This window comes from Pinus tabuliformis, chromosome 1_2 (genome assembly GCF_031772625.1).
Source record: "Pinus tabuliformis cultivar Carrire ecotype Pingquan chromosome 1_2, CPIR1, whole genome shotgun sequence".
Taxonomy (NCBI): domain Eukaryota; kingdom Viridiplantae; phylum Streptophyta; class Pinopsida; order Pinales; family Pinaceae; genus Pinus; species Pinus tabuliformis.
In genome coordinates, this window is record NC_142298.1 from 202,549,193 (window position 1) to 202,561,949 (window position 12,757).

Genomic DNA, 12,757 nt, shown 5'->3' on the forward strand with positions numbered 1-12,757 from the left:
AATAATATCATTATTTAAATATTATTTTTCAGTAATAATTAGTTTTAATAAATTAATTTAAATATTATTTTACAAAAACTAGCCATTTAATATAGTGCTTACCTATTAATATTTTTAATAAATTAATATCATTATTTAAATATTTTTCTCAAAAACTAGACGTTTACTATAGCATTACTTAATAATATTTGTCTTTAATATATTAATATTATAATTTAAACATTATTGTTCAAATATAGCCGTAACTTGAAATATGTCTCTACATTGCTCTCTATTTAAGCCTTTGCCATAGTCTACCTCTTATTAACAAAAATCAAAACAAAACTTAGATAAACAGTTTAAATATAAGTTTTTCTTGATTAAAAAAACATCATATATGTTGTAATGTTTTCATGGTATTTTTTAACTTATAATTTTTTAACATATTTAAAGGTTAATAATTAGACTAGCCTAGATCCCTCTTAACTCTAAGGGATTTTTTTTTTTTTTTGCAATTTAAAAAATTTGATGCTTTCAAAATTTGATAAATATAAATATAAATTAAAACCAGTAATAAAATATATTTTTATTATATAACAAAAATCATATTAATAAGTAACATTTATCCAAATCATCATCATATATATATAACAAATAACCAAATAAATTTATATTTATTTTTTCTTCAATAAAATTAGCACTATAGTAAATTGTGGGTGGACGACGGCCCTTTGAGTAACTTTGTAATATTTACAAAAACTTAAAAAAACACGTTTCTTAATTTTTAATTAAAACTCGGATTGAATGGTATATAATAAAATGGATATAAAATTTCTGGTTGGCACAAGAATGGATTTATTTTGATATGATGATTTGATTTTTAAAATATATTTATTTATTTCTTTAAATTTATGACTTGTAAAGGAAAAAGTTTTAAGTAACCTTAAAACACCATTTAAATTATTTTATATATTTTTTATTGGTCACCTAATATAGTTAATTTTCATTAAATTGTAATAATTTTGACTTTGGTTCTAAAGTCAAAAGTAGGAGCCTTTAGTCGAAATCGCTGGATCTGTCTCTTCAACTTGTCCTGACGATGAATCACACTAGTTGGTTCGAAACCTGTCGACAAATGATTTATCTTGTGATTTACGCCGAAGAATTTCTCTTAAACTTGATATGGATCACAAAAGCCTCAATTCAACAAAAAAATAAATGTTTTTAACTATTAATCTATTTAAATATATTTTTAGTTTTTTTTTTATTAAAAAAATATTTTATTTAAAAAATAATTGTCATTGTTTTATTGATGGATGAAAATGATATTTTGTTGAAATTCAGCAAGAAATTGTGATTTTTATTGTTTAAAACATATTGTTAAATGCATAAATGAATTTAGCACCTTGTAAAACTAGAACCAATTGATCTTTACAAATTGTACAATTTAAAATAATGATTTGTTAAAATATATACCAAATTTTAAACAAAATTGAACCACAAAGAAATAATTAATTCATAAAGATAATTTATCTTCTTTTTCCCAAATTTGATTTATTTATTTTTGGTAAAATGGACCAGGACGCGCGCATCTTGAGAAGAGTTTTCATATTCAACTGAATTCAAAGAAACGGAGGCCCTAGTTGTAAAAGGAGTTGCCTTTATTTAGTGTCACTGGAGTTGTCTTTATTTAGTATTATTTTTTGGACTTTCGAGTGACGAAATATAATGGAAAAATTTGCAGTGAAATCTTGATTTGTGTTCTTTAAATTAATTTTTTAACTATATAAATTCAGCGCCCTAAAAATGTACACGTGATGTGACATTTATTTTAATCCTGGAAACACACAAATAGTATGACATCTAGGTCCTAATAGACTTTGTGTAATGGCCCCCCTTGACGCAAGTGCTATAATAGATGGATCCAACAACATCAGATGAGTGTTCTTAAAAACAACTGAACTGATTCGTAATGGTTGTGTATTCAGCAGAGTAAATAATATGGGCGAGCAGCCAGAGGAGGGAAAGACAGATGTGAATGGTAACATAGATATTATTGAGTGTGACTTAAAAAACACATACCCCTTCTCCCTGTAAAGGGAAATTGGAATCTTATGCCCTGAAAAGCTGTAATGGAATTAGGAACTCTCCACAAACATTAACTTGAAAGAAAAAAGGCATCATCTGCCTCAGATTCGAACATGAAACAACAGTCCTTGCCATCTGTAAAGAGTGGAGAGCTTTTGTTTAGGAGCGGGAAAGGCGTCAGCGGATTGCCCGCCTATTTAGAGAAATGCTCCACTATAATCACCTATTTATTTTCAGCTTCTGACGCACACAAGGATTTTGGAAATCAATTAACAATTAACAGCAGGATTCGACCCGCCGACCTCTTACTCGGCAGTCTGGAAGGATTTTGCAAATCAATTAACAATTAGCAGCAGGATTCGAGCCGCCGACCTCGTCCTGGGCAGTCTGGTTTTTGGTGTTGTTAAGCAGAGGTGGAAGGCAGCACCAATAAATAGCATTGGGGATGGAAAGGAAAGAACAATGAAAGTTTCGATTGAGGAACAGGTTCAGATATACACGTGGACGGTCAATATTTGCCAATCGTCTTCTGGCCCCGGCGTGTTAACAGGTCACGCCAAAGCATGAAATCTACGGAGCGAAACCCCATGGTCAGAAAACGTGCAGTCGCGGATTTTTCGAAATCACGCTCAGCCAGTGACTGCGAAATCCCTGGTAACAGGATCCACATCTCAAAGGAAGCAAGCTGGTCAGTAAAGTTAAGGAGGGTGGAACCTAAATTTGAAGCGTGTATGGTGGAAGAGTTGAGGAAAGCAGAGCAATAAATAGAAAAGTAGGTGGGAAGGGGACCTAGCAAAGCAATGGAATGGCATTTGACTGACTTTGGAGGTAGGTGGGTGGGTGGGTGATGATGCACATGATCTTTGTCAATTCAGTTGTGTTAGGTAGATTGAAAAGAATCTAATTATGGTCACCCTCCCCCGCTTTCAACTATATTTTGCGTGAAGTTTACTTCACCTATAATATATATCTAAATTTTGATTTTTGATTCAGGGCTTCTCCAATAGGACTCAGTTTTTCAGTTGTCAACAGAAATGAAAAGAATTAAGTGCAGGGACAAAAAACATGATGTGCCGTGCCGTGGGATTTTGACGTGTGGGTACAGGTGGGACTGGACCACATTATTTACAGATCGAGGGAAAGTGATTGAGATTATGGTATTTTGAATTTGAGAAAGCAGAATGTCAACGATAAGGGTTTTTTTTCCAATTAGCTTTGGGACTCTACTCTTCAAAGAATTTAAATCAATTGAAACAATAGATTTTGATGACGACGACATAGGTGGATTTAGTAGCTTTTATAGTTTAAAAAGTATTTATTATATTCTATTAATGTTAGTGAAATTCTTTTGAATTTCAGTTTAATTTTTCTAAAATTCCGGAGGAATTTATTGAAATCACAAAATTGATGGGTAATCCCTGCACAAACGAAGTGCTCTTGGGGTATTTTAGGGTGTTGAATCCATATTTACAATAACAAAAACCATTTTAAATAACACAAATCAAGATTTCACCTTAAAATCACAGGTTTGATGGGTAACCCCTACACAAACAAACGAAGTGCCCTAAGAGTTTTTGAGGGTGTTGAATCCATATATACAATAAAAAAACCAATTTAAATAACACAAATCAAGATTTCACCTCAAAATCACAAGGTTGATGGGTAACCCCTGCACAAACGTAATGCCCTAGGGGTTTTTTAGGGTGCTAAATCCATATATACATTAAAAAACCAATGGTTTTTTAGAGCACTGAATCCATATATACAGTAAAACAACCAATTTAAATAACACAAATCAAGATTTCAACTCAAATTTTTCCGTAGGATTCCAACACCCGAAAGTCCAAAAAGTCGCACATCCATTTTAATATGTAGAATTTTATCCTAAAAAATATATTTTTATTAAAATATTTTATTTTCATTCTATGTTATTTTGATATTTTAAAATAGTAATTCATTATTTAAAATAGAGTAGTCTAACGAGGATTGCCTTGAAAATAGTGGAAATTCAGGCACAATTTTTATTAAAATCTAGTATTTTTTTTGTTGGGAAATCTAAGTTACAATTGTCAAATTTCAAGTGTTTTTGATGGTGCTGTATCTATTTCCATCATTAAAAAAAATTCAAACATTACTATGATGAAATTATTTGAAGAAAAATCACAGATTATTTCCATAAATAACACTATTTTAAATTAATAATATATTAATAAAATGATTTTGCATAAATTATATCATGTGAAATACACTAATATACTATCTGAAATATCAAATCACATCATGTGCAACACGGTGATGTGTTACAGTAAAAATAATAATTAAAATTATTTTATACTTCTTCGCCGTTCGGAAGTTTAGCCCACCTCAATTATGAATTCATGGATGGAAGCGAGCGAAGGTTTACTTTAGGTACGTACGAGAAATAGATAGGTTGAAGTTTGAGAATACCGTAAGACCTTTGTGATGGAGACTATGATGTTCGTGATCGATATCGAGATGTAGAGTCAGATGTGCTTTTTTTAGAAGCTTGTTTGGTGAACAATACCAATAGTTGGGACTGCCCACACAGACTTTGTTTTGACTGTGCAACAGCACGCCATTTAGGAATAGGGGTTCGACCTAACCTAATGCGTCAGGAAAGGCTATGCTAAGTTGTAAACGATTTGTGTCTTAACAGAATTCGCTATGGAGAATACCCCTCCAGAGAACGAACCACCCACTTGGTGGCAAGAATGCTCCCTTCCACGGAGAATACCCCTCTAGACAACGAACCACTTACTTGGTGGCAAGTAATGTTCTTAATTTTATTTGGAAGGGTATATATTCATCTAACCCTTCAAACATGAAAGGTTATAAAAGGAATTCACTTTCACTGAAAAATATATATTAAATAAACCCTTCAAAACAATTTCTTGATAAAATAGTGTCATTCTAAATCTTTAAAATTTAAAGAGTAGCTTCAATAAAAACACTATAAAATCTCAATATAACTAGTAAATAAACAAAAAAAATCCTCAAATTCCATTAAAAAAGATAAGCATATGTTTCATTAGATGATTTTCAAAAGTATTTGGACTTACATAATTGAAAATATAAATATATTTTCCCAATGGAAATGGATTTCTAGTTTTCATTTATTTCCTTACATCATAAATAGCATTCCAATCTACCTCATTTAGAGCATGATGTGCACTTAGAGATAAAAACATTAACATATCTAGTGTCTCCAATGAAAGTCTTTATCTATCATCATTTTTTATCCTGTTTAATTTTCAGAAGCCTCTTTCACACACTAATGTGTTTAATTTTCAGAAGCCCCTTTCACACACTGATGTGGTTGTTGGGATAACAAGAATAGCTTGCCATAATTGCATCAAATATGGAAAGTCTTCAAACCATTCATGTTCATCTCAACATAGGTCTCATGCCATACATATGCTTTTTAGGGTATGATTTACAAATAGCACAAATAAATTCATTCATTTCACCCAAACATCTAGCAATATCCACAATTATCCACAATAGATTTTTCACGTAAACATTTCAACTATCTTTCTATTGGACAGTCTATATCATTCACTTCTTCATAATAATTTTGAAAAGTGCAAAACTTAGCCACATTAAATACATGTAAATCTATGAATCTCCTATCTAAAGATTTAATCACCTTTACAATAAAACATTTTCCCAAAAGAGTACAATCATATAGTAGCCCCGATTTCTTCATAATAATTTTGAAAAGTGCAAAACTTAGCCACATTAAATACATGTAAATCTATGAATCTCCTATCTAAAGATTTAATCACCTTTACAATAAAACATTTTCCCAAAAGAGTACAATCATATAGTAGCCCCGATGTTTTCATCTGTGGAAAACTTTTAAACCTCAATGGATGTAAATGTATCATACTTGTGCTATCTACAAATTCAAGGGTTCTTCTTTATGCTTTAACTAAAAAAGAAGACATATGCACTGCATCTACACCAAAAATGCTTTCCAAAAATCATTTACGAAGAACGCTAATAGAAACATGTAAAGTAGCGTCAATCCTAATACATAATGCATGAGTTTAACAAGTCTTTTCATGACCTTTCCTTTAGAGAGTCGCCTAATTTGATGAATTTGTAAGACCACTAACTTAGTGATTTGAAATGTATACATTAGCTCTCTCAATTTTCCATGTCCTTTAGTTGATTTTCCAAGCCATGAATAAACTTTGTTTCAAATTTGTTAATATATTGCAACTCTGGAAAATGAGATGAAGCCTCATTGATTGTTAATGCTTCCCCGTGAGCTATGCAATGGATAACTAATAAATGAGGAGCATACAAAGCTTAGGAGATAAACCCTCATGAATACCCCTCATGGAAGATGCACCATCTGAACCAAAACCAAAAAACTTCATCAAATGTAAATTCATTTATGCTAAAAGAGTTCTCACTAGATCATACATACATTGAGCTATTCCATCCTTTATTTCAAGTAAACTTATAAACTTTGTTAAACATTGACCTCTTCCTCCATTCGTCAAATATGTAATATAAGCAATCAATTGGTGTTCCATATTAGTGCTTTCATCAACTAAAATTGAGTAAAATGACCTATGTAAAATCTTCTCTTTTAGTTTGTTCCAATACACCTCTTTAGAAACTTGAAGAAAATCTTTTCTTGGTGTGGTATTTGTGTATGTAGAATATTCATCTGTTAGAAGCACGCGTGGAGTTCATTTATACCTATTCAAGTGACATATTGAATTATACATTTCTAAAGATAAATCATGCATAGCAACAAAATACATGTTTTCAATCAGTGATATAATTTTCTCCTTCCTAACATTTACCATTAGTTCTACATGTTTAGTGATTGGAATATTGCTTCAACCGCTATTTCCCTCCAAAAGTTGAAAAAAAATTAAGCTTTTGATTTTGCATGGCCACTTATACCACTAACTTGAAGAGTGGTAGTTCCCTCTTTTGAAAATGGAGTCTCACTTTTAAATTTAACATGTCAAGAACATTTCATCCTTTCATTACCATTAAATGTTTTAAAACATAAGCCCATGGAAACCTTGTATTCCATTTGGATTTGAATATTATTTTGTGTTTCTTTGATGGGTTTTCTATTTCAACAAGCTCTACACTATTTGATTCACCATATTCATGTAGATGAGCATCAACTTCATTTTGAATATTACATGGTTGATTAGAATGTTGTGTAAGGCCAAATGATTCAACAATTGACAATTGCATTTTATCCTTCTTAGGACGACCAATAGGAGAATTTTTTCAAGATTTATGCCTATTAAATAAATAAAAACAATAGAATAAGTAAATACATAAATTAAAAATCCCTTAGCAAGATTGAGATAGAAAAAATTCAACCTTAGCAAGATTCCATAGGATTTGACTATAGATTTCTTGATAGGTTATTCATTGATTTGTTGAATTATGTTTTGTAACATTCAAGGAAACCTGTAGCTTTATGATAGAGAACAAACACTTCATGAAAAATCGTACTGTGACAAGAAATTTGTATGGATTTAAGCAACGAAGAAAAATAAGCAAGAGTTTGAATGAGAGCGTTATAGTTGTGGAGTCCAATACCCTCGATATAAGATAGATATTATTTTCATAGTTGGTAGATTCATATAATTATGACAATAAAAATTTGCACCATTAACAATGTAGAAAACAACTCCACCACCCATTCCTAGAATGGAAGGATGACAAGCAGTTGCATTCAGGGTATCTAGCCACAATGTTGATTTCTTGGGGTGTGGATTCTGTGGTGCCCAGGATACATTGTGTGACCATGAAGGCTGCCATTACTTCAAAGAGTGTTGCATTAAAGAATCCATAGAATGAAAAACCAAATGTTAATGAAGATATGAGGAGGATAATGAAAAATACCTTATAGTCTAGCGTCGAATGATAACTTTCCTTCTGTGGATGATGGGTTGCAATTCAAATGAAAATGGAAAAATTGGATGCAAGGAAAGAGCACTCAAGGATAATCACAAAGGAGCGAGAGCACGTGCATAGTTGTTGAATGGTTATTCAATGTAATCTTTCGCCCTGTGCTAGGTGTAATAGTACCATGACTATTGCATGTATTATTGTTGCAAGTTGCATCATGTTGGTGTAAGTTGGGGGCCTCAGGGAAACGTCCCCAAATCATGACATAACTATTAAATTGTATGAGGTCATTTGGACTTTCATTGGTCTCTTCTACGAAACTATCACTAGTGAGAGTGATTTATGCACTAGTAAAAACTCGAAATTATCGTAAACTTAAAAAAGTATTGACAGGTTATTAAAAATATTTCCCTTTTTTTGAAATATAAAAATTTAATCTAACCTTTGTAATTGACGAGTGATTTTGATATTTTAATTTTTTTTCGAAGTGTAATTTTTTTGTAGCCCTTCTAGGAAGGGCCAGGAGCCCAAAGAAGGGCTAGGAAGGGTTCAATTTTGAAGACTGGTGGCAAGAATTCTCCCCTCCACGGAGAATACCCCTCCAGACAACGAACCACCCACTTGGTGGCAAGAATGCTCCCTTGAGTAGCCACATCAATCAGACCAATCCTTGGGCATGATACAGACATCCCAAGGCACCATTGGAAGGCCTCGCTCCCCACCCAATCTCTTCTTTTGCCCATCCTTATGATTCAGTTCCATCCCCAACCAAATTCAACCCGAAATCCTGGAACTAACTTCAGGTATTCTCCTTCGAACCAATGGCTGTCACGAACCAATCACTCATTCATTCTGGACCCATTGCTAATCGGTGCCGTGGATGAAGGAAATTCTGTAAGCGGAACCTATTCTAGTTGGAGCAAAGACAGTAACAGTAGATCGATATCCCGCACCTATGGCAAAGTTGTGGGTGAGATAATTAGAGATCGAGATTTAGAAACACCATCATAGGCAGGCGCAGATCGATTATTTGATGTACCATTAATCAAAAATTCATTTTTATCTGTTTTGCTGGGTACCAATAGATAATCGACTGAAATATAGTACACATAACATGTAACTTTGAAGTTACATGTAAGTAGGGTTTTACTTATAACACATAACAATATTTATATAATATCATATTATATATATATATATTTTAAAACTTATCATAATATATATATTTTTATTATAATAATATCAAAGTGAAGGAATTAATTTAAAGCATGAGTTAATGAGATAAATATTAGCATAATTGTATTAATAAATGTGGGTGATATAAATTTATAGATATATATCAATCATATCTACCACTATATTAGTAAGTGTGATTGAAAAACACCATTAAACATTAATAATATAGATTTAATATTAATGATAATATTCATATTCATATTGATATTGATAAAATAAAAAAGTAATAATAATATCACAAAATAACTATTTTATTAAAGATATTATTAATAATAATTATTAATTTATACTCATTATTATCAATTGATTATTAAGTATTAGTTGGTATAATTAATAATAATAATATTATAATAAATAATTATATAATAAATATTTTTATTAATTAATATGATTATAATAATTTCCCCAATGGGGGTGTTGAACAATGTGATTGCAAGCCCCAAGGACCGTGTGGGGATTGATGATGGACATGTGGATGCAGGTATGAAAGCCTACCCTCAAGCCTTCTCCAAGTACCTTGAGATTGGGGGCACTGAACCTTGAGTGTGTGAAACATTCACTCGAAGGGTACGTTGCAGGTGGTGGCGTCAGGGGAGCATTCATGGTCGGGGAGGAGGCCCATTATAACCTGGACAGGGCCTAACTCAATTTCGAAATCCTGCATGGTGAATGGTGTTATTACGGCTCTTGGTGTGTGAGGTTGGAGAGGGAAATTGCTAAGTCGCAAGTGCGACTGGTGTGGGAAAGGTGGTGGATTTACCATTGATGGTCCTTCCAGCTCCCGCGAGGGTATATCCTAGTGAAGTATTGGTTAAGCTTGCGCATACATTTAGTGGGTCGGAGCAGCCGATGGGATAATTCATTTATCCTGGAGCAACGGTGGTTTAGCAGAGGGTGGGGAATTCTTCTGTTGAGCAATTGGGGTAGGGAGGTGCGTGTTCGGGCATGGAGAGACTTTGTTCTTGGTGCCCTCACTGGTTCTTCAGCTAGGGTAATTTCGTCCTGGTGGCGTAGTGCACCATGGGTGGAAGACTGGGTGGCAGGCAACATTTTCCCCTCACGCGTCAGTGGTTCTGTGTTGTTGGTGGTGAGACCGAGTGCCCAACAGCTCGGCTCAGATAATAGGCAGACGATCCTAGTGGTGGAAGGAGGGAAGCCCTCCATTGCTCTTTCAGTTAGTGTTTTCTGGTGGATTGGAATGAGGTTGAAACCTCACATTTCGCGCGGGTGGTCTCGACTGAAGCCTAATTCAACAGACCTTGTGGGTGGCGAGAGGCTATCCCTGATGGTGCCAACATCCAGTGGAAAACATATAGGATGTGGTGGATCTAGGGGTGGTCGTCTTCACTTTTCAGGTTCAATACACCATGGGGGAGGAAAATCTAGTGGCAATTGCAAGGATGGTTCAGAGGTTCAGGGAGGTAGAGGCCCAGGAGTTTCAATTGGTGGCCAAGGTGGCCACACCATGGGAGGTCGACACCGAGGATGGTCTGCTCATCGCAGAGGAGGACAGAGTCAAGGGGTGGCACGTCATGGAGGAAGGAGGCAACTACAAATATGTTGCATGGATTGTTGTCGAGACCTAATCTAGACAATTATGGATACATTGGCTACTGTGGAGCGTGTGAGGCAAGAGGAACATGCATAACTTATCGCGACACTTAACAAGATGCAATATTTTCAGTGCCATACTCGGGAATGTGTGGTGGTGGTCTGGCGTGGCCATAATATACTCTCCAAGAAAGTTGAAAAGCTGAAGGCCTGAATGCATTAGGGGAATTTTGAGGTCTAAAATGGGTCTCCTAAGGAAATTATAAAATAATAGTGGAAATAATAAAATAAGATTTCAACTTATCTCCCTATGGGTTTACTCAATTTTTAGCAACAACACTCGTTGGATGCAAAATTTGATTCCTCATCCAAGGAGAACCCATGTTTCATACTTTTGATGAACCTTGCTACATGAAAAATGAAAAATTCATAAAAAAGTGATTGCAATCACGTTTTTCATGTATTTCAACTTTTTCATGTAGTATGGAAATCGAAAGTATGCAACATGTGTACTTCTTGGATGAGGAATCGATTTTTTGCATCCAACGAGTACACCTGCTCAAAATTTGAGTAAAACCTTAGGGAGATAAGTTGAAAATACGAGTTGAAAAAGTAGTTTTATTATTTTATTATTATTTTTTTTTAATTTTTAATTTTTTTACTCCTAAAATGGTGAATCATCCCCCATGATTGACATCACCATCTTGAATCCTATTGGTTCTTATAAAGTTTATTTTGGTTGTACATTTTTCTTAGGAGGCCCATTTTAGACCTCAAAATTCCCCTAATGGGCCAATTTCGAAGAGCATGTGCAATGCGCCCTCCACCCTCATTCGCCTAGTGGAACAACCCTAGAGAACCCAACCTCCATCAATTCTGGCGATTGATATGATATCGAGTGTTTTATGTATCTTGCTTGTCTTCTGGTGCTTCTGGCCCTTTCAGTTGTGGTCTTTGTTAGTTTCTATTGTTTTGTTTTACTGTCACTTGCTACTAGCAATAGTCAACAAACCTGGTCGGGGTGAGACTACCTGCGTTTTTGCTAAAGATGTACACTTTTTTGAAGAATGAATAGAAAATTGATTTAAAAAATAAAATTATGATTATAATAATTTATATTATTATTATTGTTATTATGATTATGATTGATTAATTAATTAATATAATTAATAATATTATTAATATAAATAATAATAATAATATTATTATTATTATTAATTATTAATTATTGTTAATTATATATATATAGCAAATTAATTATAAACCATAACAATTAAACCAACATTGATGTTGGACCATTAATTTATTATAAACCCAAGGCATCATAAACCTCAAGAAATAATATTAAATACAAAGGGATTATTATTATAAACACAAATGGATTATTATAATAAATCCTTGGGTTTATTATAATAAACCCAAGAGATTGATATTATAAACCCAAGGGTATAATATTAAACCCAAGGGATTAATATTATAAATCCAAGATATATAAACCCTAAGATAAATACTAGAAATCCTAAAATAAACATGGTTGACCATGGTTGGTTTTCATATTGAGACAATCTTTGTCACAATGCAATGTCGCACCATGTTTGACCATGATTGATTTTCACATCGAGATAATATTTGTCATAATGTGGCATTGGACCATGGTTGACCATGATTGATTCTCATATGGAGACAATCTTGTTAGAATGCAACAATGGACTATGGTTGAACATGATTATAAACCCAAGGGATTTATATTAAACAAAGTATTAATATTATAATTCCTATGAATAATATTATACCATAGGAATATGAACCCTTAGATTAATAAACCAAAGGGAATTTTTTACAAACCTAAGGGAATAGTAAACCCAAGGGATTAATACTAAAAACCCAAGGGAATAATATTAAACTCAAGGAATTAATGTTATAAACCCAAGGTATATAAACCATAAGAGAAACATTATAAACCCTAAAATAAACATGCTTAACCATG